The sequence below is a fragment of the Lynx rufus genome, unplaced genomic scaffold (genome assembly GCF_022079265.1).
Source record: "Lynx rufus isolate CCGP_SWC_20201006 ecotype Redwood Valley unplaced genomic scaffold, mLynRuf1.p SCAF_3, whole genome shotgun sequence".
NCBI lineage: Eukaryota > Metazoa > Chordata > Mammalia > Carnivora > Felidae > Lynx > Lynx rufus.
In genome coordinates this window covers 180,797,730-180,819,079 of record NW_025814845.1, presented here as the reverse complement: position 1 = coordinate 180,819,079, position 21,350 = coordinate 180,797,730, and positions in this window count along the sequence as shown.

Here is a 21,350-nt window from a genome sequence, read left to right as displayed (position 1 = left end):
AAGTTGAGAGTGATATTTCCTTAATCCTTTTCATATCCTAAGTGGAAGCAGAATCTTACGGAGATTAAAAAAATTTTTTTTAACATTTATTTGTTTTTGAAAGGCAGAGAGAGAGAGAGAGAGAGCATGAGCGGGGAGGGGCAGAGAGAAAGAGGGAGACACAGAATCAGAAGCAGGCTCCAGGCTCGGAGCTGTCAGCACAGAGCCCAACGCGGGGCCTGAATCCACGAACTGTGACACCACGACCTGAGCCGAAGTGGGACGCTGGACTGACTGAGCCACACAGGCGTCCGTCATGAAGATTTTTACTGTTGGAGAGACAGACTTTAGAAATGTAAACAAGTTCAATAATTTCGGACGATCATCAGTGCTTAAAAGAGAACATGTTGTTAGGACTTAGGTTGGCTGATGGAGTAGCAAAGCCTGTGTTACGAAGGGTGGATAAGAGGTGAGGCTATTGGACAGAGGGCTGCATTTACATTTGTCTAATGTAGTTTATGCCTGGAAGTATTTGTTATGGGGTTGTGGTCGTCCCTGGTTGGAGAGATGTAATCCACAATATAGGAATTGTTTTCTTTCCTCACTCAAAAAATGAATTTCCTGATTAATTAGAACTCAGTTGCCACTATTAACGGCAAAACACACAAAACTTTTTAACGTCAATTGTCAAAAATAAGCAGAATCTGGGGCACCTGGGTGGCTCAATCAGTTGAGCATCCGACTTGATTTCAATTCAGGTCACGATCCCAGGGATTTGGGATAGAGTCCTGTGGCAGGCTCCATGCTGAGTGTGGAGCCTACTTGGGATTCTCTCCCTCTCTCTCTCTCTCTCTCTCTCCCTCTCTGCCCTCTTCCCTGATTGCTCTCTCTCTCTCTCTCTCTCTGTAATTTTATTTATTAAAAAATAAATAAAATAAAAAAATAAGCAGAAACTAATTGCACATCAACATATATTTTCTAAATCCATTTACTAAAAATTGCGACCTCAGGACTGTCTGGAAGCCATCAAGATGAACACTTCTATTTATACATACCAGTATTTTCTAGGAATAAGTTCTAGCTTCATTACAAGTCTGTTAATAATACAGTAATTTTGGAATTGAATCAAGATTTCATTACAGTAAGGATGTGGCTAAAATTAACACAAGAAACAACAGGTGTTGGCAAGGATGTGGAGAAAAGGGAACACTCTTCCACCGCTTGTGGGAATGCAAACAGGTGCAGCTACCCTGGTGAACAGTATGGAAGTTCCTCAGAACACTAAAAATAGAACTACCCTACTATCCGGGAATTTCCCTGTTAGGTATTTACCCAAAGAATACAAAAATACAGACTTGAAGGGGTACGTGCACCCCAATGTTTATAGCAGCATTATCAACAGTAGCCAAACAATGAAGAGAGCCCAAATGTCCATGGAGTGATGAAAGGATAAAGAAGAAGTGGTATATATGTACAATGCACTATCACTCAGCCACCAAAAAGAACGAAATCTTACCATCTGCAATGACATGGATGGAGCTAGAATGTACTATGCTAAGTGAAATAAGTCAATCAGAGAAAGACAGATACCGTATGATTTTGTTAATATGTGGAATTTAATAAACAGAACAGATGAACATATGGAAAGGGAATGGGTAAGAGAAGAGAGGGATACAAACCACAAGAGAACCTTAGATTGAGGGAGGTGCATGGCAGAGGGGCTCGATGGGTGATGGGTCTTAAGGAGGGCGCTTGTGATGAGCATTGGGTGTTGTAAGTAAGTGATCATTCACTGAGTTCTACTCCTGAAACCAATATTTCACTGTATGTTAGCCAACTAAAACTTAAATAAAAATAAAATGATGATAAAAAAATAAAAATAAAAAATAAAGAAAATGGTAATATGTAAAAAAATTAAAGAAAAATTCATTATATTAAAGATGCTTAAAATGACAAAAAAATTTTTTTCTCCTCACAGTACTTATGTAGTAAGTAGTTGGTTGAGTTAAATAATCTTCTACAAAAGAATAAAAAGGAAAAGAAAAGGAAATGTTTTCTGAGACACCATGACTCCTAAATTAATTAAATCAGATATAAACATTTCACCAAGAAGAATGTCCGAAAGCATTCAAGAATGAAAATTTTAACTTACTGAGGATGAGAAGGGAAATACTTCGGTACTGCAAGACATTTGAACAGGGCACTGGGTGGTTGAGAACTATGGTTACATATTCAGGGAATAGAAAGTAATATTAAGTAGTCATAGTCTTAGGTCTCAGTAAGAATTCTGGAAGTAATATTAATGCTAAAGTATTTAGCTTTTTCAACTCAAATCTGATCTTTTCAATTGGCACTAGTTTAGGACATTTTTCACCATTCATCTCAGGATTATTTTGTGTAATTTTTTGTTGAAAGGAAAAATAAAAGAGAAAACGTGGTTGTGAGGAAGAGAAGAGGAAAATATGAATAAAATAGCTCTTCCATGACCAAAATGGAAAACTATACTATGAACAAAATCTTCCCTGGTTTTACAACTTTGAGGCCATAACAGTAGTTAGAATATCTATGGTGTGTGGAGATACAAAATGTTTTTATATGCATTGTCTCACTGAACCTCACACAAATATTTGAGATTGGTATGGCCCGTGGATGAAATAATTATCGAAGAAATTATGGCTAAACTGAAGCAATGTAGCTAAAGAGTGAGGGAGATGGGACTCAAAAACAGTTCTTCTGATTTTAGATCTCATGGACTCATCACCATATCCATTACTTCTCACGTCCCTGAAATATGCTGAATTTATTTTAAAAGATAGGTAATATTACATATTGCATGTATATATTACAGGAATACCCTAAAGACTCCATAATAACAATGTGTTAAGCTGCATTTTAATAATGTTAGGGTGGAAGAAGTCTTGGTGACTTGGGGTTTTACTTCTGGGTCTTTTACTTCTGCTATAAAGTACCTCTAATAGCAGATGGCTTCTTTTATTCCACCTAAGTTTTGAAAGATAGGATGACTCCTCAGAGAACTCCTGGATATAGTCCAGAAATACTCTTATTTTGAAGTTTTAAACAATAAGCGTGTGTCTCTAGTCCCATGTTAGCACATACTAGAGTTAGGAGTTTATTAAAGCATCCGAAAAATTTTCATGGCAGCAAGATTATTTATTTGGTGTCCCTACTGTCACCGATAAAAGGCAATGCACTTGTAACACTCTTAAAAAGGAGTAGTTTTTAGAAGGGCGTGTTAATATTTATTGAATAGGATGAACTGGAGGTTTCAAAGAAATTCAGCTGGAATAATTAGAGATTCCACAAAATAGCCATGTTATTCTGTAGCCACAAGAAGAGTGCCAAAAATGTATTTTAAAGTCACAAGATTTGAAGATGCAACAGAGTCTATGAACACATTAAAAAGTCTTCTGAAACCTGAAGACTAGCACCATTGCATCAATAAGGGACCCTGATTATGAGAAATATGAATAAAATTTTGACCATTTGCAAGGAGATGCAATTTATCTAAAGCTTATTTGGTATTCATGTCATACACAGAAAAATTAGCTAGTCAGGCTAAAGAACCAAGAAAAGCTTGAGGGTACAGCCAGTAGAACTTGTACCACTGGGCATTCGCTCAATATTTCTCAACATTGATGCAGGAGTCTGGAATGGAGATTTTGCTTATAATAGGATTCTTTGTGCCACCATAATTGATCTGAACAGTTTCAACTTCCCTTGCAAATATATAATTTCTGAAAACTTCATCCTTGGGCAGGTACATCCAATTGGTTGAGCCTAGGTCATTTGTCTTTAGTTCTACAATATGAGAATTATCTGGTGCCCGTGTTAGATCACTTTTAAATAAACACCTTCTCTACACATGTGAGCAAAGATTTACATGTTTTGCCTACCACCAAGATCCCTGACTCATGCAGTGGTGTTTGCTTTATAATTGCTAAAATCTTTTCACCTATTTATTTACTTGGAAAAGAAGGCTATAGTCTGAATATAATTTTGGTAATGTTCTTTCGGCATCAAAACGTACTATAAAAGTGATATTGTTCTTCCGTGAAATCTATAAACATTCTAGTAGAGAACATTGTGAAAAGTTACTGGATAACTAAACAGAGAGAGAAACAGAGAGAGAGAGAGACAGAGACAGAGACAGAGAGAGGCAAGTCTTCCAATTACTTCCTAGCTTTCACATTCCCAGCCTCTTGATTCTTTATATTGTCCAATATTTCTTTTAACTATTTTTTTTTTGGAAGTAGGTAGGACTTGATAGGATTTCCTGAGTTGATTGGAATGTTGGAGAAAGAGACAAAGAACCTGATGGGAACCTGATGAATCAGTAACCCCCCAAATTAAAACTAACCTTATTTTAGGCTTCCTCAGCTAGAGAGCTTGCTTGTTTGAGTAACTGAAAGACAAACAAATAGAGAAATAAATCCCAAAGAATTTTGGCCTAAGATGTTAAGGTACCTTCTATCTGGCAGGAGATTTTTGGAGTTGGAGGGAGAATAACATGTGAAGCAATGAAACCTTATAGTCTCAAGGGTAAGATTCTATAATAAGCTGATTATGCTTGCAGTAAGGAGATACTTGGAAGTTATTCAAGTGACTTATACATATATAAATTATTTAGTATTTTTCCTTATTTTCTTAGGCATAGAAAAATCAACACATACACACATCTTGTATGTCCTAAAAATGGTATTTGATTTCTCCTCCTCACATTTACTGTGGCTGGAGGAACAGCATTTTTCAAAAGTGAAAAGTTCAAGAGGCATACTTAATGAAGGGAACGATAGCTCAATTAAGGGCAACACAGAAAAATGACTGCTTAATATAAATAAATGAAACCAGATTCCATTTGCACTTCAGACATTGGTATGAAGCATTATTTTCTGAACTGATTTTATTGAAAACTGCCAGGAGCAATTTTTCAATGAAGCATTTTATTCTGACAGCATTTACTTCTTACTGGACTTTCCCCAAACCTTAATAGTATCAGACATGTATCTCCTGACCTAAGAATATTTTTGTTAAGTAATTGAATATTAATATCTCTTTAAGTTAATTTTATTTAACAATATGTAGTTACATAAAAGTAAAATGAGGTCAAAGTATAGCTAAACTTTGTAAGCACTCTATATAGTAGCTTGATTAGGAAAACACAAAAAACTATTGCTTTCTCAGGTTTTTGGAAAATTGAGTGAAATTACAAGAGTCAATAAACAATGTTCTCAGTACTAAGTCTTATTCTTGAAAACAAATTGAGTATTCTTTGAGTATTTACAAGGCCCTTTCAAGAGTAACCTTCCAAAATAATGCGTCTTCTTTTCTTTTATTGCTTAAGATAGGCCCTATTAGAATTTCTTCAGGTAGCCATGTTCCTAGCGGTTTGCACAAAAGACACCAGAACATTGTGGAGAATAAAGTAAAAAGCACAATTAAGTTGGGAGACAAAGCCTCATTAAAGAATTCATTTGAAGAAATGGCATCTCTACTCTATTACACACAAATTGCTTCTAGGCACTAAATAAGCTCCCTCTGTGTGAAAAAAAGTAAATCAGTCATGTTGATTTTGTGAACATTTATCTTTAGTTCTTTAGTGCAATTAGAGAAACTACGAAGGCTGCCCTACTTAAGATGAAAGACATGAAAAATCTCTCCTCTTTTCCCTTTTCATAAATTAGAATGTATTTAAGGGAACTAGGACAAACAAAATCTCTTACCATCTTTAATATTAGCTATCCTCAGCTTTCCTTCTCAAAGGAAAAGTCTGAGTGATGTAAAATTGTAAAGCCACATGTAAATTTTGAGAATGTTAAAGTCTTTATGTTAATGGCAAATAAAGAGTTATCATCTTTAAGATTTTGCCTATTTATCAAGTTAATCCTATCTTAGAGATATGGAGACAAGGTAAACAAAACATGTGATAAAATAAGAAAAATAATTATTGAGGAATTTGCTTACTCTGATGGACAGGGCATGTAAATGACCTTTATATTGGCAAATAATCACATTTGCTCTGGTGGTGCTTAATTATTGAGCCAAATATTTAAACACTAATTTTCAACAGTAATTATACTCTTTTTAAATAGGAAATAAAGAAATGTAGTAGGTCGTTGTTCTGTGACAAGATCACAAAACAAATTCTCTGTTCAGTGATAGAATACCACTTTGCAAAAAAATTTATTGTACTTTATTTTAGATTGCAAAGATAAGTTTAATTAAATTGGAAAACTGGCATGCCTAGGTGGCTCAGTTGGTTAAGCATCTGAGCCTTGATTTTGGTTCAGGTCATGATCTTATGGTTCAGAAATTCGAGCCCTGTGTTGGGGTTTGTGTGCTGAGGCTGCTTGGGATTCTCTCTCTCCCTCTCTCTGCTCCTCCCCTGCTCATGCTCTCTCTCCCCCTCTCTCTCAAAACAAAGAAATAAAACTTTGAACAGTAAAATAAAATGAAAAACTAACTCATCCCATCTTTTCTTAGACTTGATATGTAGCTTCGAGGAGAAACATAACAAATTAGAGGTGTGACAGCACCTGAAAGTGCATAATGACATGATCAGGGTATTTAGTTTCTGCCAGGTGGAATTAATCACTCAATGGTATTACAGCAGAACTGTCCTTACAGATAGTAATGGGAAATATTCAAATTCTGTTGTTCTGTGTTTTTATTCCAAACAAATTATTTTACATCTTCAGTGAATTATTTCCCTTGCGATTTCCCCTTTGTGCTAAATGTTTAAGGAAATGAACTCCTTTTTGAAAACGAAGCCCCAAGTCCACCCAGTTCTACTATTTTGGGCAACTCTCTTAGAATAGAGTATAGGGCTTCTGCACTTGGAAACGGCTCTAAATTCATGGATTTGTTCTAATTCTCAGATATGGCATTGTAAATTGGCAAGTCAGGGGACTTTGAATGTTCTTGAATTTAAATCTTTATAAGTGTGATTTGGAGTTTGTTATATTTATGTTACCATATAGAAGTTGATCTCCAAAATTCTCATTGAGTTTTTGGAAAATGTTAACTGTGGCCTACCAAAAACAACAACAACAGCAAAATAGAACACACGGTATTTAATCCTGGCCTGAAACCTATTGAAAGTAAATTTAAAACAAACTGGATCTTTTTTAAAACAATGATCTTACTAAATGGCTGAAATAACTGACCAACTCTATTATGATGTTTTAGGACCTGTGTTATAACATTAATGAAGCATATATGAATAACGATAGATTAAATATTTAAAAAATAATGATACTGTGTTGAAAACCAGGGGGTAAGATTTTCATAATATGTTGGTCATTGTCAGAAACATAATTGAAGTTTATAAAATGCCATATTAAAGTACGATTGGTTTGAGTGACTGGCACATAGTAAGTGGCCATTAATATTTGTCAAATGGCTCATTTGGTGTTGTTGCTATAAAACAGTAACTATGAGCAGTATAGTCTGTAATTCCAGCCCGCAAAATATTGGGGAAAAAAGCACTAGTCTGATGAATCAAAAAGGTGAACTTTATTTTTATTGTGAACATTCGGCCTAAAAATCCAACCTCTTCAGATAACTCAAGAAATACTTAAGAAACATACTTCTTAATCCAGGATTTGATTACAAATGGTAGAGATTAAAATGAGGTCAATGGTGTAGCTCTTACTGTTAGCTTTGTTTGTAACTGAGCCGATCTCCATGAATACTGAGCTACCTTTCAGATGGAAGTCTTTGAGACTGACCAATAACTTGAAATTGTCAGTGGCGTTAAGGAAAGAGAAGAGACACAAATAGCAGACAGTCTGCTTCTGAATCTATTATCCTAGGATGATTAATCACTCCGAACTCATTTTTCTTAACTGTGGATGTGGACAATAATATTATATCACTATATTATTTAAAATTAGGTAATAAATTATGAACAAATGATCTATACATATGGTAATCACCCACCAAATCATTTTAGATGGAGTTGTGTAAGTCATTTTAAGTAGAAGATTTGGAGGTAAATGAAAACTGAGGACTCCACTGACAACTGCAGTATAAAATGAAATGTAAAGGACTCTACAATATCCTTCCATAAATTCAATGCTATATTTAATTTTTTTTTTCAACGTTTATTTATTTTTGGGACAGAGAGAGACAGAGCATGAACGGGGGAGGGGCAGAGAGAGAGGGAGACACAGAATCGGAAACAGGCTCCAGGCTCCGAGCCATCAGCCCAGAGCCTGACGCGGGGCTCGAACTCACGGACCGTGAGATCGTGACCTGGCTGAAGTCGGACGCTTAACCGACTGCGCCACCCAGGCGCCCCTCAATGCTATATTTAAAATAAGTCTTCAAATTGTGAAAACGTGGTACATTTTAAAAGGAATTTGTACTATGATCTCGCTGTTAGATAGTTTTCTTTCATCCATCCCAAGAAAGTCATCAGTTTTTGTCTTCTTTGCTTCAGAAGATTTTGTGTTACAAAGCCCTAAAATGAATAAGCAATACAAGCCACCCTTCTTTATCACTGAAAACAAAAGGTTACTAAGAAGAGTTGCATGGAGATGACGGATGTGTGCAAGATAGGGAGGGGAGGGCACTGGTTTTATGAAACCAAGTGTATTATTTATTCCTGCTGAAAAAATAATTCCAACACACACATTTATTACCTCACACTTTCTGTGGATCAGGGATCTAGGAACAGTTTAACTAGGTTATCTGCTGCATGGTCTCTCACAAAGCTGCAATTAAGGTGTTAATCAAGGGTCTGTAGTCACAGCAGAAGGCTCAAGTGAAGCAGGATCCTCTTCCAAGCTCGCTCAGTGGTTGTTGATATCATTCAATTTCCCATGAATGTTGTTCCCATGTTGTCCCAAGAACTTTTTTTTTTCTGACTGTTGGCTAGTCATTGTCAACAGGCCTCTCACACATGGTGCTTGCTTCATCAAAGCATGCAAGGCAAGAAGGCAATGGTGAGAGTCCAAAGAAAGTTAAGTCAAAATCTTTTGTAGCCTCATCCCGCAAGTGGTACTCCTTTGATTTGAGTATAGCTGACACACAATATTACATTAGTTTCGGGTGTACTACTTAGTGATTTGACAAGTTTGTACACCTTCGGTCCCATTATACTGCTGTTACAATATCATTGACCGTGTTCATTATGCTCTGTTTTTTAGTCCCATAACTTACTCATTCCATAACTGGAGGCCTGTCTCTCCTTCTCCCATCACTCATTTTGCCCAGCACCCTGGCCTCCTCCCCTTTGGCAACCATCAGTTTGTTCTGTGTATTTATAGGTCTGATTCTGCTTTTTATTTGTCCATTTATAAGTGGAATCATATGGCATTTGTCTTTCTCAGTCTGACTTACTTCACTTAGCATAATACCCTCTAGATCTATGTTGTCTCAAATGGCATGACCTCAACCTTTTTTATGACTATGTAATACATATATATATATATATATATATATATATATATATGCCACTTCTTCCTTATCCATTCATCTATTGATGGACACTTAGGTTGCTTCCATGTCTTGCCTGTTGTAAATAACGCTACAATAAACATAGTGGTGGATGTATCTTTTTGAATTACTGTTTTTGTTTTCCCTGGGTAAATACCCAATAGTGGCATTATTGGCTTATATGGTATTTCTATTTTTAATTTTTTGAGAAACCTCCATACTGTTTCCTACAGTGGCTATATCGATTTATATTCCCACCAACAATGCATGAACATTCCTTTTTCTCTACCGCCACCCCAACACTTACTGTTTCTTGTTTTCTTGATTCTAGCCATTCCAACAGGTGTGAGGAGATATCTCACTGTGGTTTTGATTTGCATTTCCCTAATGACGAGTGATGTTAAGCATCTTTTCAAATGTCTGTTGGCCAACTGTATGTCTTCTTTGGAAAAATGTCTTTTTTGGCCCTCTGCCCATTTTTTAATTGGGTTATTTTTTGTTTTGTTTTTATTTTTGGTGTTGAGTTGTATAAATTTATATATTTTCAGTATTAACCTCTTATTGGATGTATAATTTGCAAATATCTTCTCCCATTCAGTTCAATGTCTTTTTGTTTTCTAGATGGTTTTCTTCACTGTGCAAAAGCTTTTTATTTTGCTGTAATGCCAATAGTTTATTTTTGATTTTGTTTCCCTTGACTTAAAAAAAACATACCTAGAAAAGTGTTGCTATGGCTGGTGTGAGAGAAATTACTGCCTGTGTTCTTTTCTAGGATTTTTATAGTTTCGGGTTTCACATTGACATCCGAAATTCACTTTGAGTTTATTTTTCCATCCCTTCACTTTCATCTGTAGGTGTTGTTAAGGCTCAGGTGAGTCTCTTGTAAGCAGTATATAGATGAGTCTTGTTTTCTTATCTACTCTATGGATTCCACTCTATGTGTTTTGATTGGAACATTTAGGCCATTTTCATTTAACGTTACTATTAAAGCTATGTGCTTATTGCCATTTTTACAATTGGTTTTGGTATTGTTTTTGTAGCTCTTCTTTGTTCCTTTCCTTTTTCTTACTCTCTTTCTTTGTAATTGATGATTATCTATAGCATTTTGTTTGGCTTTCTTTCTCTTGATTTTTTGTGTACAATCATACAGTTTGGTTTTGTGGTTACTATGAGATTCATATATAACACCCTAAGTAAATAGCAGTCTATATAAATTTGATGACCATTAAGTTCAAGCACATTCTAAAAAAAAAGAAAAAAGGAAAAATATTTTCCTTTGACCCTTCTTTTCCCTTTTTACTGCCTACTCCACGTTTTATGTCTATGTTGTCATATTTCACATCTTTCTATTCTTAGTTTTCTTATATCTAATTATGGCCATTTCACTCCCACCTAAAAGTCCCTTTAATATTTCTTATAATGCTGGTTTGTGGTGATAAATTCCTTCATTTTTTGCTTGTCTGGGAAACTCTATTTCTCTTCCAAATCAGGATGATAATCTTGATGGATAGAGTATTCTTGATTGGAGGGTTTTTTTTTTTTCCTTTCAGCACTTTGCATATATCATAACACTCCCTTCTGGCTTGCAATGTTTCCACTGAAAAATGAGGTGATAGCCTTCTAGGTTTTCTCTTGTAGGTAACTTTTGTTTTTCTCTTGTTTTTAAGATTATTTTTATATCTTTAACCTTTGACATTTTAATTATTATGTGCCACAGTATGGACCTCCTTGTTTGGAACTCTTTGTGATTCTTAGACTTTAATATCTATTCCCCTCCCTAGGTTAAGGGAAGTTTTCAGTTATTATTTATTCAAATAAGTTTTCTAGACCATTCTCTCTCTTTTCCTCTTCTGGGAATCCTTTAATGTGAATATTTGTTCACTTGATATTATCCAAGAGATCTCTTAATCTATCCTCATTAAAAAAATTATTTTCTCTTTTTGCTCTCAACTTGTGTGCTTTCTATTATCCTGTCTTCTAGGTCACATACATTTTTCTACATCCTCTAATCTGTTGTTGATTCCTTCTGACTTGTTTTCTATTTCAGTTATTGTATTCTTCAACTCTGGTTTTCTTTAGTATTTTTTGTCTCTTTATTGAAGGTCTCACTGAATTCTCCATTGTTTTCTCCGGCCCAGTGAGCATCTTAATCATCATTTAATTATTTATTACGCATGTTGCTTATTTCTGTTTCATTTAGGTCTTTTTCTGCAGTTTTTTCTTTTTCTTTTTCTTCTTATTTTTGGAGTGTATCCCTCTGTTTTCCCATTGTTGTTGTTGTTGTGTGTGTGTGTGTGTGTGTGTGTGTGTGTGTTTGTGTGTGTGTGTGTGTTTCTATGATTAAGAAGAATAGATACTTCTCCTAAACTTGATGCAGTGGTCTTATGCATGGTGTCCCCTGTGCAAGCTGTGTGTACTTGGTAACTTTCGCTGGTTGGCTGAGGCTGTGGCCATGTATATTAGTTACTCTTTTAAACTATGGCTTATCTCCATCTCTCTTGCTATTCTGTCATTCTTTCTATCTTTTGTTGTTCAGTAGCTAGTCAGTCTTCAGGAGGAATTATTCTATTAATATATATAATTTAGCATGTTCCATGGAGAAGATGAGTTCAGACTCTTCTTATGACACTATCTTGAACCACATCCTGAACAAGTGATATTCTTTTTTCTTTAGAAGCAAATTACTACCTCCACCTGAAACGCAAGAGGAAAGGATACCCTATGTTGAGTTATTCTCATATGTATAAGGATTTTGCATTCTTAGTACAGACACAAGTTTGTGCATATCAGGAAATGGGGATAATTAAGAGTCATCTTGAAAACTGCCTTCTGTATACGGGGATTTTGATAAGGATTACAATGAACTCCTAGATCGCTTTGGGTAGTATTGTCATCTTAATAATAAGATGCAATCCGTGGACATGGAATGCCTTTCCACTTTTTAGGTCTTCAATTTCTTTCAATGGGGTTTTGTAGATTTCAGTGTACAAGACTTATACTTTTGTTAAATTTATCCCTAATCATTTTATTCATTTTGTTGCTATTGTAAATTTAATTTGTGTTCTTTTTTTTTTCACTTCAATGTTTATTGTTAGTACATAGGAATAAGATTGGTTTCTGTATGTTGATGTTATTGACTGAAACCTTGCTAACTAGTATATTGTCTTTAATAGGTATTTGTTTTTTTCTTTAGAATTTTCTATACAAATTCTAAGTTCTTGTTAACTGTGATGTGATGAAAACATCATATCATCTATGAATAGAGATAGATCTACTTCTTTGTTTCTAATGGTAGGTCATTTGATTTACTTTCTTGCCTAATTTCTTTGGCTAGAACCTTCAGTGCAATGTTAAATGGAGGTGGTAGACAGCTACATCCTTGTCTTGTTTCTGAAGTTATCACGAAGGGGTGTGTTTGAATTTTTCAAATACTTTTCCTGCATGTATCGAGATGATCATCTAATTTTATCCCCCTATTCTATTAATATTCTATCAGATTACATTGAGTTATTTTTCATATGTTTGAACAATCTTGCATTTCCAAAAGTAAATTCCACTTGGTCATGTTGGATAATTATTTTTATATGTTCCTGGATATAGGTTTCTAGTATTTGTTGAGAATTTTCCTTTTATATTAATATGGTGTATTGGTCTGCAGTGATTCTTTTTCAAGGATCTGTGTCTGGCTTTGGAATCAGCATAATGCAGGTCTCATAGGATGAGTGGGGAAGTGTTCCTCCTATTTCTAATTTTTGGAAGACTTAGTGTAGAATTGGTGATAATTTTTAAACTTTTGATAGCATTCACCGGTGCAGCCATTTGATCTTGGGATTTTCTTTGTGAGAAGGTTTTTGGTTAGTAATTCAATCTCTTTACTTGTTATAGGTATATTCAGATTTTATATTTATTCTTGAGTCATTTTTAGTAGTTTGTGTCTTTTACAAAATTCATCCACTTTATCTAGGTTTTCTAATTTTTTGGCACAAAGTCATTATCCTTAATATTTCCATAATGTTAGAACTAATACCTCTTCTTTGATTTCTGGTTTCAGTATTTTCTGTCTTCTCCCTTTTTTCTTCAAATGTCAGGCTAAATATATTGATTTTGTTAATCTTAAAAAAAAACTTTTGGTTATATTGATTTTGTCTATTTTTTTCTGTTTTGTATTTCATTTATACCCATTCTAATCTTTTTTTGTTTCCTTATTTATCCTTTGGATATACTTTTCATCTCTCCAGTTTCTTAAGGTAGAAGGTTAGGTTACTGGTTTGATATCTTTTCTTTAATGCAGGTGTTCACATTTGTAAATTTTTTCTCTATGCACTACATACCATAAATTTTGTTACTCTATTTTTATTCATTTCTAAGTATTTCCTAATTTCTATGTGATTTGTTTTTTTGATCTATTAAGTCAACCCTGTTCTACCGCTAGCATCTATTAGGATACTGTTTTTTTTTTTTTTACCATAAGTGAGGTTGATTAATTCTCCAGACTACCATGGATCGGGAAGAAGGGATATAAATATGGTAATTTAAAATGTCACAAAATTTTTTGTTCTTTTGAAGACTCAGCGAAATGTCTGTGACGAAATGTCTTGCGAGCTTTTGGTTAATTTCTAAGAGTTTTGAAAAAATTGATTCTGACAGTCTTTGCCAGTTTCTCTTCGCTTTTGTAAGGTGAGAATTTTTGGACATTCTTACTCTGTCATTCCTGATCACCTCTGAGTACGTTTATTTTTAGTAAACTTATTGTCTACATCTAATGTACCATCATCATTGTGTACTGCCATGCTTTTATGGAATTTATTGGTTATCCATTCTTGAAAGAGGGCAATTTTACTCTTGCTTGCTAAAATATAGTATGGAAAAATTAAAAAATAGGTTGCCTTTCTGTTTTTCTTGGTGATGTTAGCATTATAAGGTAAGATCTTAAGCTGGCTGATGGGATGAATTTGTGTTATTTTTCATTAAAAAAATTTTAATGTTTATTTATTTTTGAGAGAGACACAGAGAGACAGAGACAGAGACAGAGGTAGACACAGAATCCCAAGCAGGCTCCAAGCTCTGAGCTGTCAGCACAGAGCCCAACACGGGGCTCAAACCCATAAACCGCGAGGTGATGATCGGAGCCCAAGTTGGACGCTTAACTGACTAAGCCACCCAGGCATCCCTGGATGAATTCGTTTCAAATTGTCATTTCAGTACATTTCCTGACTCAGTGTTTGTGAGTTACAGATTGTGGGACTGAGTGGAACTGAGCATTTTGCAACCCCAGGAAGGGAATACTGTTTTCCTTTTTTCTTCATGCCTATTTTTTATGAAAATAACTATATTTCTTGATGAAGAAATAGTAGGAAGAGTAACATTGTTTTAGATGTGTGAAAATATCTTTAATGTGTGACTTAACTGAAGTTAGCTGAATTATAATAGTTTCTTTTGTATTCAATCTGTTGAAATATGTTGTTTTGTTTAGATATATGAAGGATATCTTCCTGCACAGAGATATGTAAGTTAAGGAAGAAATACTTTAATAGACTTTTCAATTCACTTTGGGTGTTCTTATTTGATACTATAACAAAACTATACATGTAGTAGTTTCTTAAAGGCTATTTATAATGTGAGATAGGAAAACATGTTAATTTTTTAGTAATCTGTTACATTAAAATATACTGGGTTATCTTTTATTGTGAATAATAATTTTTACCCAAGTTTGATTTGTAACATCATTCATTGGGCATTTAGAAAGTATTGGTCCATTGAATTATGTACCTTCAAAGATTTGATGTATTTAATTACATAATATATATTTTAAAAACACTAAAACATCACAGCCCATTTCATCGAAGAATCTTTAAGTATTGGGAATTACCAAACTCAAGTTGATTTATACAAATGACAGGTACACTTTGTTTTCAAGAAAATGTCTGCCACATATGCAATGTGAGTAACCGTAGTAATTTTTTTCTTTTTTTCAAGTAAAAATGTTTTTCTCTGAAAAACAGTGGCTGTGTCAGCTTGCAACTTCAAGTACCCTGCAAGGGCTTTTCTGAAGACAATCATCATAAAAGCACTGTATGCAGAAGTATTTAATACACACTTCCCATTTTATCACACAATATTTAAAAAACATGTGCTCCAGTGTTGAGATTTAATAAAATAATTAATGTTTTATTGATAAATATCACTACAGATATTCTTAAGTGAAATTGACATGTTTTCTATTTTATTTTGTATGTGAAGATGAAGAATACAGCTACTACAAAAGTTTGCTGCTACAACCTTGATTTGTTATAAGGTTTCAGCAGTTTTATCCACAATTCCTTTGCATCATCAGTGCAAATTTAAACACACTGGAGGGGCCCTTGGGTGGCTTAGTCGGTTGAGCATGTGACTTTGGCAATGGTCATGATCTCACGGTTTGTGGGTTCGGGCCTCACGTCGGCTGTGCTGACAGCTCAGAGGCTGGAGTCTGCTTCGGATTCTGTGTCTCTCTCTCTCTCTCTGCCCATCCCCCACTCATGCTCTATCTCTCAAAATTAAATAACCGTTGAAAAAATATTTTTAAAAAATTTAAACACACTGGAAAAGGCAAATATAGGCATGCCTTGGAGATCTTGTGAGATTGGTTCCAGACCACTGCAGTCAAGTGAATATTGCAACAAAGTGAGTAAAATCATTTTTTGTTTCTCAGTGTGCAGAAAATTTATGTTTCTAATACACTGTAATTTATTAATTGTGCAATAGCATTATGTCTAAAAATTGTGTAGAACTTTATTAGAAATATATTATTGCTTAAAAAAAATGCTTACCATCGTCTGAACTTTAAGCAAGTCATACTATTTTTGCTGGGGGAGATCCTTGCCTCACAGTTGATGGCTGCTGAGTGATCAGGGTAGTGGTTGCTGGAGGTTGAGGAAGCTGTGACAATTTCTTAAAATAAAGCAACAATGATATTTGCCACACAAATGGCCTCTTCCATTTTTAAACAATTTCTCTGTAGCATGTGATGCTGTTTGATAGCATTTTACCCCCAGTACAATTTCTTTCAAAAAATAGTTTTCACAAACCCCGATGCTGCTTTATTAACTAAGTTTATGTAATATCCTAAATCCTTTCTTTAAATTTCAACAGTATTCACAGCATCTGCACCAGGAATATATTTCATCTCAAGAAAACACTTTCTGGGCTCCTCCATAAGGGGCAACTCCTTCCATTCAACTTTTATCATGAGATTGCAGCAATTGAGTCACACCTTCGGGCTCTACTTTTAATTCTAATTCTCTTGCTATTATCCACCACATCTGAGGTTATTTCCTCCATTGAAGTCTGGACCTCTCAAAGTCATCCATGAAGGTTGGAATCATCTTCTGAACTTCTGAGGATATGTTGACCTCTTGCCATGAATCAAAGATGTTCTTAATGGCGTCTGGAATGGTGAGTTCTTTCTAGGAGGTAGATTATCAATTTACTTTGCCCAGAGTCATCAGAAAAATCACTATATATGGCAGCTACAGCCTTGTGAGATCTATTTCTTAAATAATAAAACATAAAAATCGGAATTTCTCCTTGACCCATGGGCTTCAGAATGAATGTTGCATTAGCAGGCATAAAAAACAACTTTAATCTCATTGCACATCTCCATCACAGCTCTTGAGTGACCGGGTGGATTGTCAATGGGCAGTAATATAAGGAACCTTTTTTTTTCTGAGAAGTATTTCTCAGTAGTGGGCTTAAAATGTTTAGGAAGTCTTGCTGTAAACAGATATATTGTCCTTTAGGCTTTGTTGTTCCATTTATAGTGCATATAGATAATGCATAATTCTTAGTCCTAGTATTTTTAGAGCTCTGGATCAGGCTTTGTTTTAAGGGAATGCTAAGGCTGGTTTGATTTTCTATCCACACCACTCAAATTTTCTCCATATCACCAAGATATGGTAGTACTTTTAATTTCCTTCAAGTATTTTTCCTTTGTAGTTACAACTTGGCTAACTGGTGCCAGAGGCCTAGCTTTCAGCCTTTCTTGGATTTCAACATACCCTCCTCTCACTAAGCTTAATTATTTCTAGCTTTTGATTTAAAGTAAAAGATGTGGGGCACCTGGGTGCCTCAGTCAGTTAAGCGTCCAACTTCGGCTCGGGTCATGATCTCCCGGTTTGTGAGTTCGAGCCCCGTGTCGGGCTCTGTGCTGGCAGTGCAGAGCCTGCTTCTGATTCTGCGCCTCTCTCTCTCTCTCTCTCTCTCTCTCTCTCTCCCCCCTCCCTTGCTCATGCGTGCATGTGCTCTCCATCCCCTCTCAAATAAATAAATGAACTCCCCCTCTCCCCCCTCTCAAAATAAATAAATGAACTTAAAAAAAAGTAAGAGATGTGAGATTTTTTTCCTTTCACTTGAACACTTCGAGAGGCCATTGTAGTTATTAACTGGCTTAATCTCAGTCCTGTGGTATCTTAGGGAATAAGGAGGCTCCAGAGAGGAGGAGAGATGGGGAGCTGCTGGATGGCAGAGCAGTCACAACACACACACAACATTTATCAATTAAGTTTGCAGTCTTCTCTCCGTACAACTCATGACATTCCAAAGCCATTACAATAGCAACAACCAATATCGTTGATCACAGGTCACCATAACAAATATCATAATAAAAAAGCTTGAGCTATTTTGAGTATTATCAAAATGTGACACAGGAACATGCAATAAGCAAATGCTGTTGGAAAAATGTTACTTGATAGACTTGCTTGACTCAGGCTTACCATACATCTTCAATTTGTAAAAATGCAATATCTGCAAAGTGCGATAAAGCTAAATGCAATAAAAGGAGGCATGCTTATATTTTTTTACTGTTACAATAAAAATAGTTTTGAGATCATAGGTCCTCTGGAAATGTCTCAGGTTGCCTTTTCATTTTGTTGATTGTTTCCTTTTCTGTGCAGAAGTTTTATAGTTAGATACAGTCGCACTTGTCTACTTTTACTCCTGTCGCCTGTGCTTTTGGTGTCGTATCTAAAAAAGTCATCACCAAGACCGGTGTCAAGAAACTTTTCTCGTATGTTTTCCTCTAGGAATTTTATAGCTTCAGGTCTTATATTTAACCCTATAATCCATTTTGAGTTCATTTTTGTGTACGGTATAAGCTAAGGATTCAATTGGGCAAAGGAACGGAATAGACATTTCTTCAGAGACATACAAATGGTCAACAGGTGTATGAAAATGTGATCAATGTCACTGATCATCATGAAATCAAAGTAAAACTGCAATGAGACATCACCTCACACTTATAAGGATAGCTATTATTGTTAAGAAAGTGTTGGCAAAGATGTAGAGAAAAGAGAATCCTTGTATACTGTTAGTGGGAATGTAATTGATGCTGCCACTATGGAGAGCAGTATAGAGGTTCCTAAAAAAATGAAAACTACAACTCCCGTACAATTCAGCACACTACTTCTGCGCACATGTCCAACGTAATTGAAATCAGAATCTCAAAGAGATATTTGCACTACCACATTTGCAGCATTATTCACCACAGCCAAGATATGGAAACAATCTAAATGTCCATCAACAGATGAAGGGATAAATGAAATATGGTATACACCTAGAATGAAACATTATTCAGCCTTAAAAGATAAGGAAGCCCTGACATTTGTGACAAGATGGATAACCCCTGAAGATATACTAAGTGAAATGAAGTATACACAGGACAGATGTTACATGATACCACTTATATGAGAAATATAAAATAGTCAAACCCATAGAACCAGAGAGAAGAATAGTGATTGCCAGGAGCCGAGGAGACAGGGAAATGGGGAGGTATTATATAAAGGGTACAAAGTTTCAGTTGTACAAGGTGACTAATTTCCAGAGATCTACTATATAGCCCAGTACTTATAGTTAACAATAATGTATTGTATGCTGAAAAATTTGCCAAGGGGTTAGATTTTAAGTTAAGTGTTCTCATCGCATAAAAAGAATACAGGAAACAGGGGAAAACTTTTGGAAGTAAGGAATATGTTTATGACATCAAGTTTATACTTTAAATATGTGTAACTTTTTGTATGTCAATCATTCTCTCAATAAATTAGTTTAAAAATATGCCTCAGGGAATGGAAGTAAAATGGTTAAGGATTACTTAAATGAGAGAACACTAGAAGAATCCACTTTCTCTAATATTTCAGCTAGAGTACATATAGATACAACACCATGTCTAGGTTGTAGTTAGTCATATTTAGATTGACTCGATTTATTCCAACTTTTATAATTACAGTGCAGTCAAATTAAACATATGATTGAAAGACCATCATTGAAATGACCAAAAAAGAAAACACAAATATTTCTATTAGAAAAAAGCCAAATAGATAGATCCACTTGAACAAGCATTAATATTTATAGTCCCTGAGCATCAGAGAGAAGACATCAAAATTGGGTTAATTTGTGATCTAGCAGGCGGGATTTTGTGTGTTAAAGTCAAAGAGTTGGCTTCAGGACAAGTGATACAGTAGGAGCTCTAATCACTTCTGGCCAGAGTCATTTCACAAGGGATTAAAGAGGGTAAAGTAAGAAACCGAAGGGAAAGGACAGGTCAGAGCAAGAACTTCCTAGTAAAAGGCCCAAAGAACAAGTAGAAAGAAAATAACACTGAACAGATGGTGTTAGACCAACAATGTTGTTTTACTTGGTAAATTACTAACTTAGCACTTTGGTCACGCTCAAGGACTGCTGTCATTCTTGTTAAGCCACAGCTCTGTCCTTTTTCTGCCAATTATTGCCTATTGGCTTCAATGTCCTGTTCAGGGACAAACATGTTATGAAGGGTTTGTTATTCCACAATGCCGTCATAAATTCAAGTTGATGACAAGGACATTAAAGGTCAATTTTTTCAACCTCAGGATTTTGTAGATAAAGAAAATGAAGTCCTTGGAGATTAAGAGACTTAAAATATTCCAAATAGGGACTAGAACTCAGGTATCTTTATTATTTCATACAGAAGTTTAATTGAATATCATCCAAGATTCATCAAATGGAGATTATTTCTGGCCTATTTAAACAGAATTTTCTAAAGGGTGAAAATTCTACAAAATGACATTTTTATTGCATCTGATTCAACCATGTCAAAAGCTGATGGATAGGTAGAATATTAAGTTATCCAACAGGGAAGAATTTGGGTTGTCTTTTATGATTTATGCTCTACAACATAAATAAGATTTTATCTTTTGAACTTAAATCATGGGTATTTATTTTGGTTGCTTTGATCAGTCATTTATTTAACCTAACCAAAATAAATACACTTCTATTTCCAGAATTGGATTCTGGAGCCATTCTACTAGGGTTTGAAACTGATCCTACTACATACCAGATATGTGTTTCAGGTAAGGCACTTAATCAATTGGTATCTCAACTACCACATCTCTAAAATGGGAGTGATGGTAGGATGTGAAGGATAAATGAGCTTATATATGTAACAGATTTAATATAGTGCCTAGTACAGAGCTCTCACTGTATAAGTAATAGGCATTGTTAAATGATAAGCATTACTATTATCATTACATATTTTACATTTTCTTTGATAGAAAATAATATGCTTTTGAGATGCCCTGTAAGTTCTGTATTATTTAATCCATGTTAGGACGATCCAAATCTTTACAAATTAGTATTCCATGTTGTCTATTTTAGAGTGTATTGTAATGATTTTGTTGTGAATCTATTTCAAAAATCAAAACATGATAAATAACCCCCTGGAAAGAATATTATAAGAATGCATGACACATATGATTTAAAGTGGAAATTTATTTTGACTTCATTGTCATAGAATGTTGATTTCCATTAAATAAGTTTGTTACACTCAGCTTAAGGATTAGTCTTTGTGAAGCCAAGTAGGTTTGTGGTCTGTAAGCTAATATTCCTATTTAAAAATACAATTA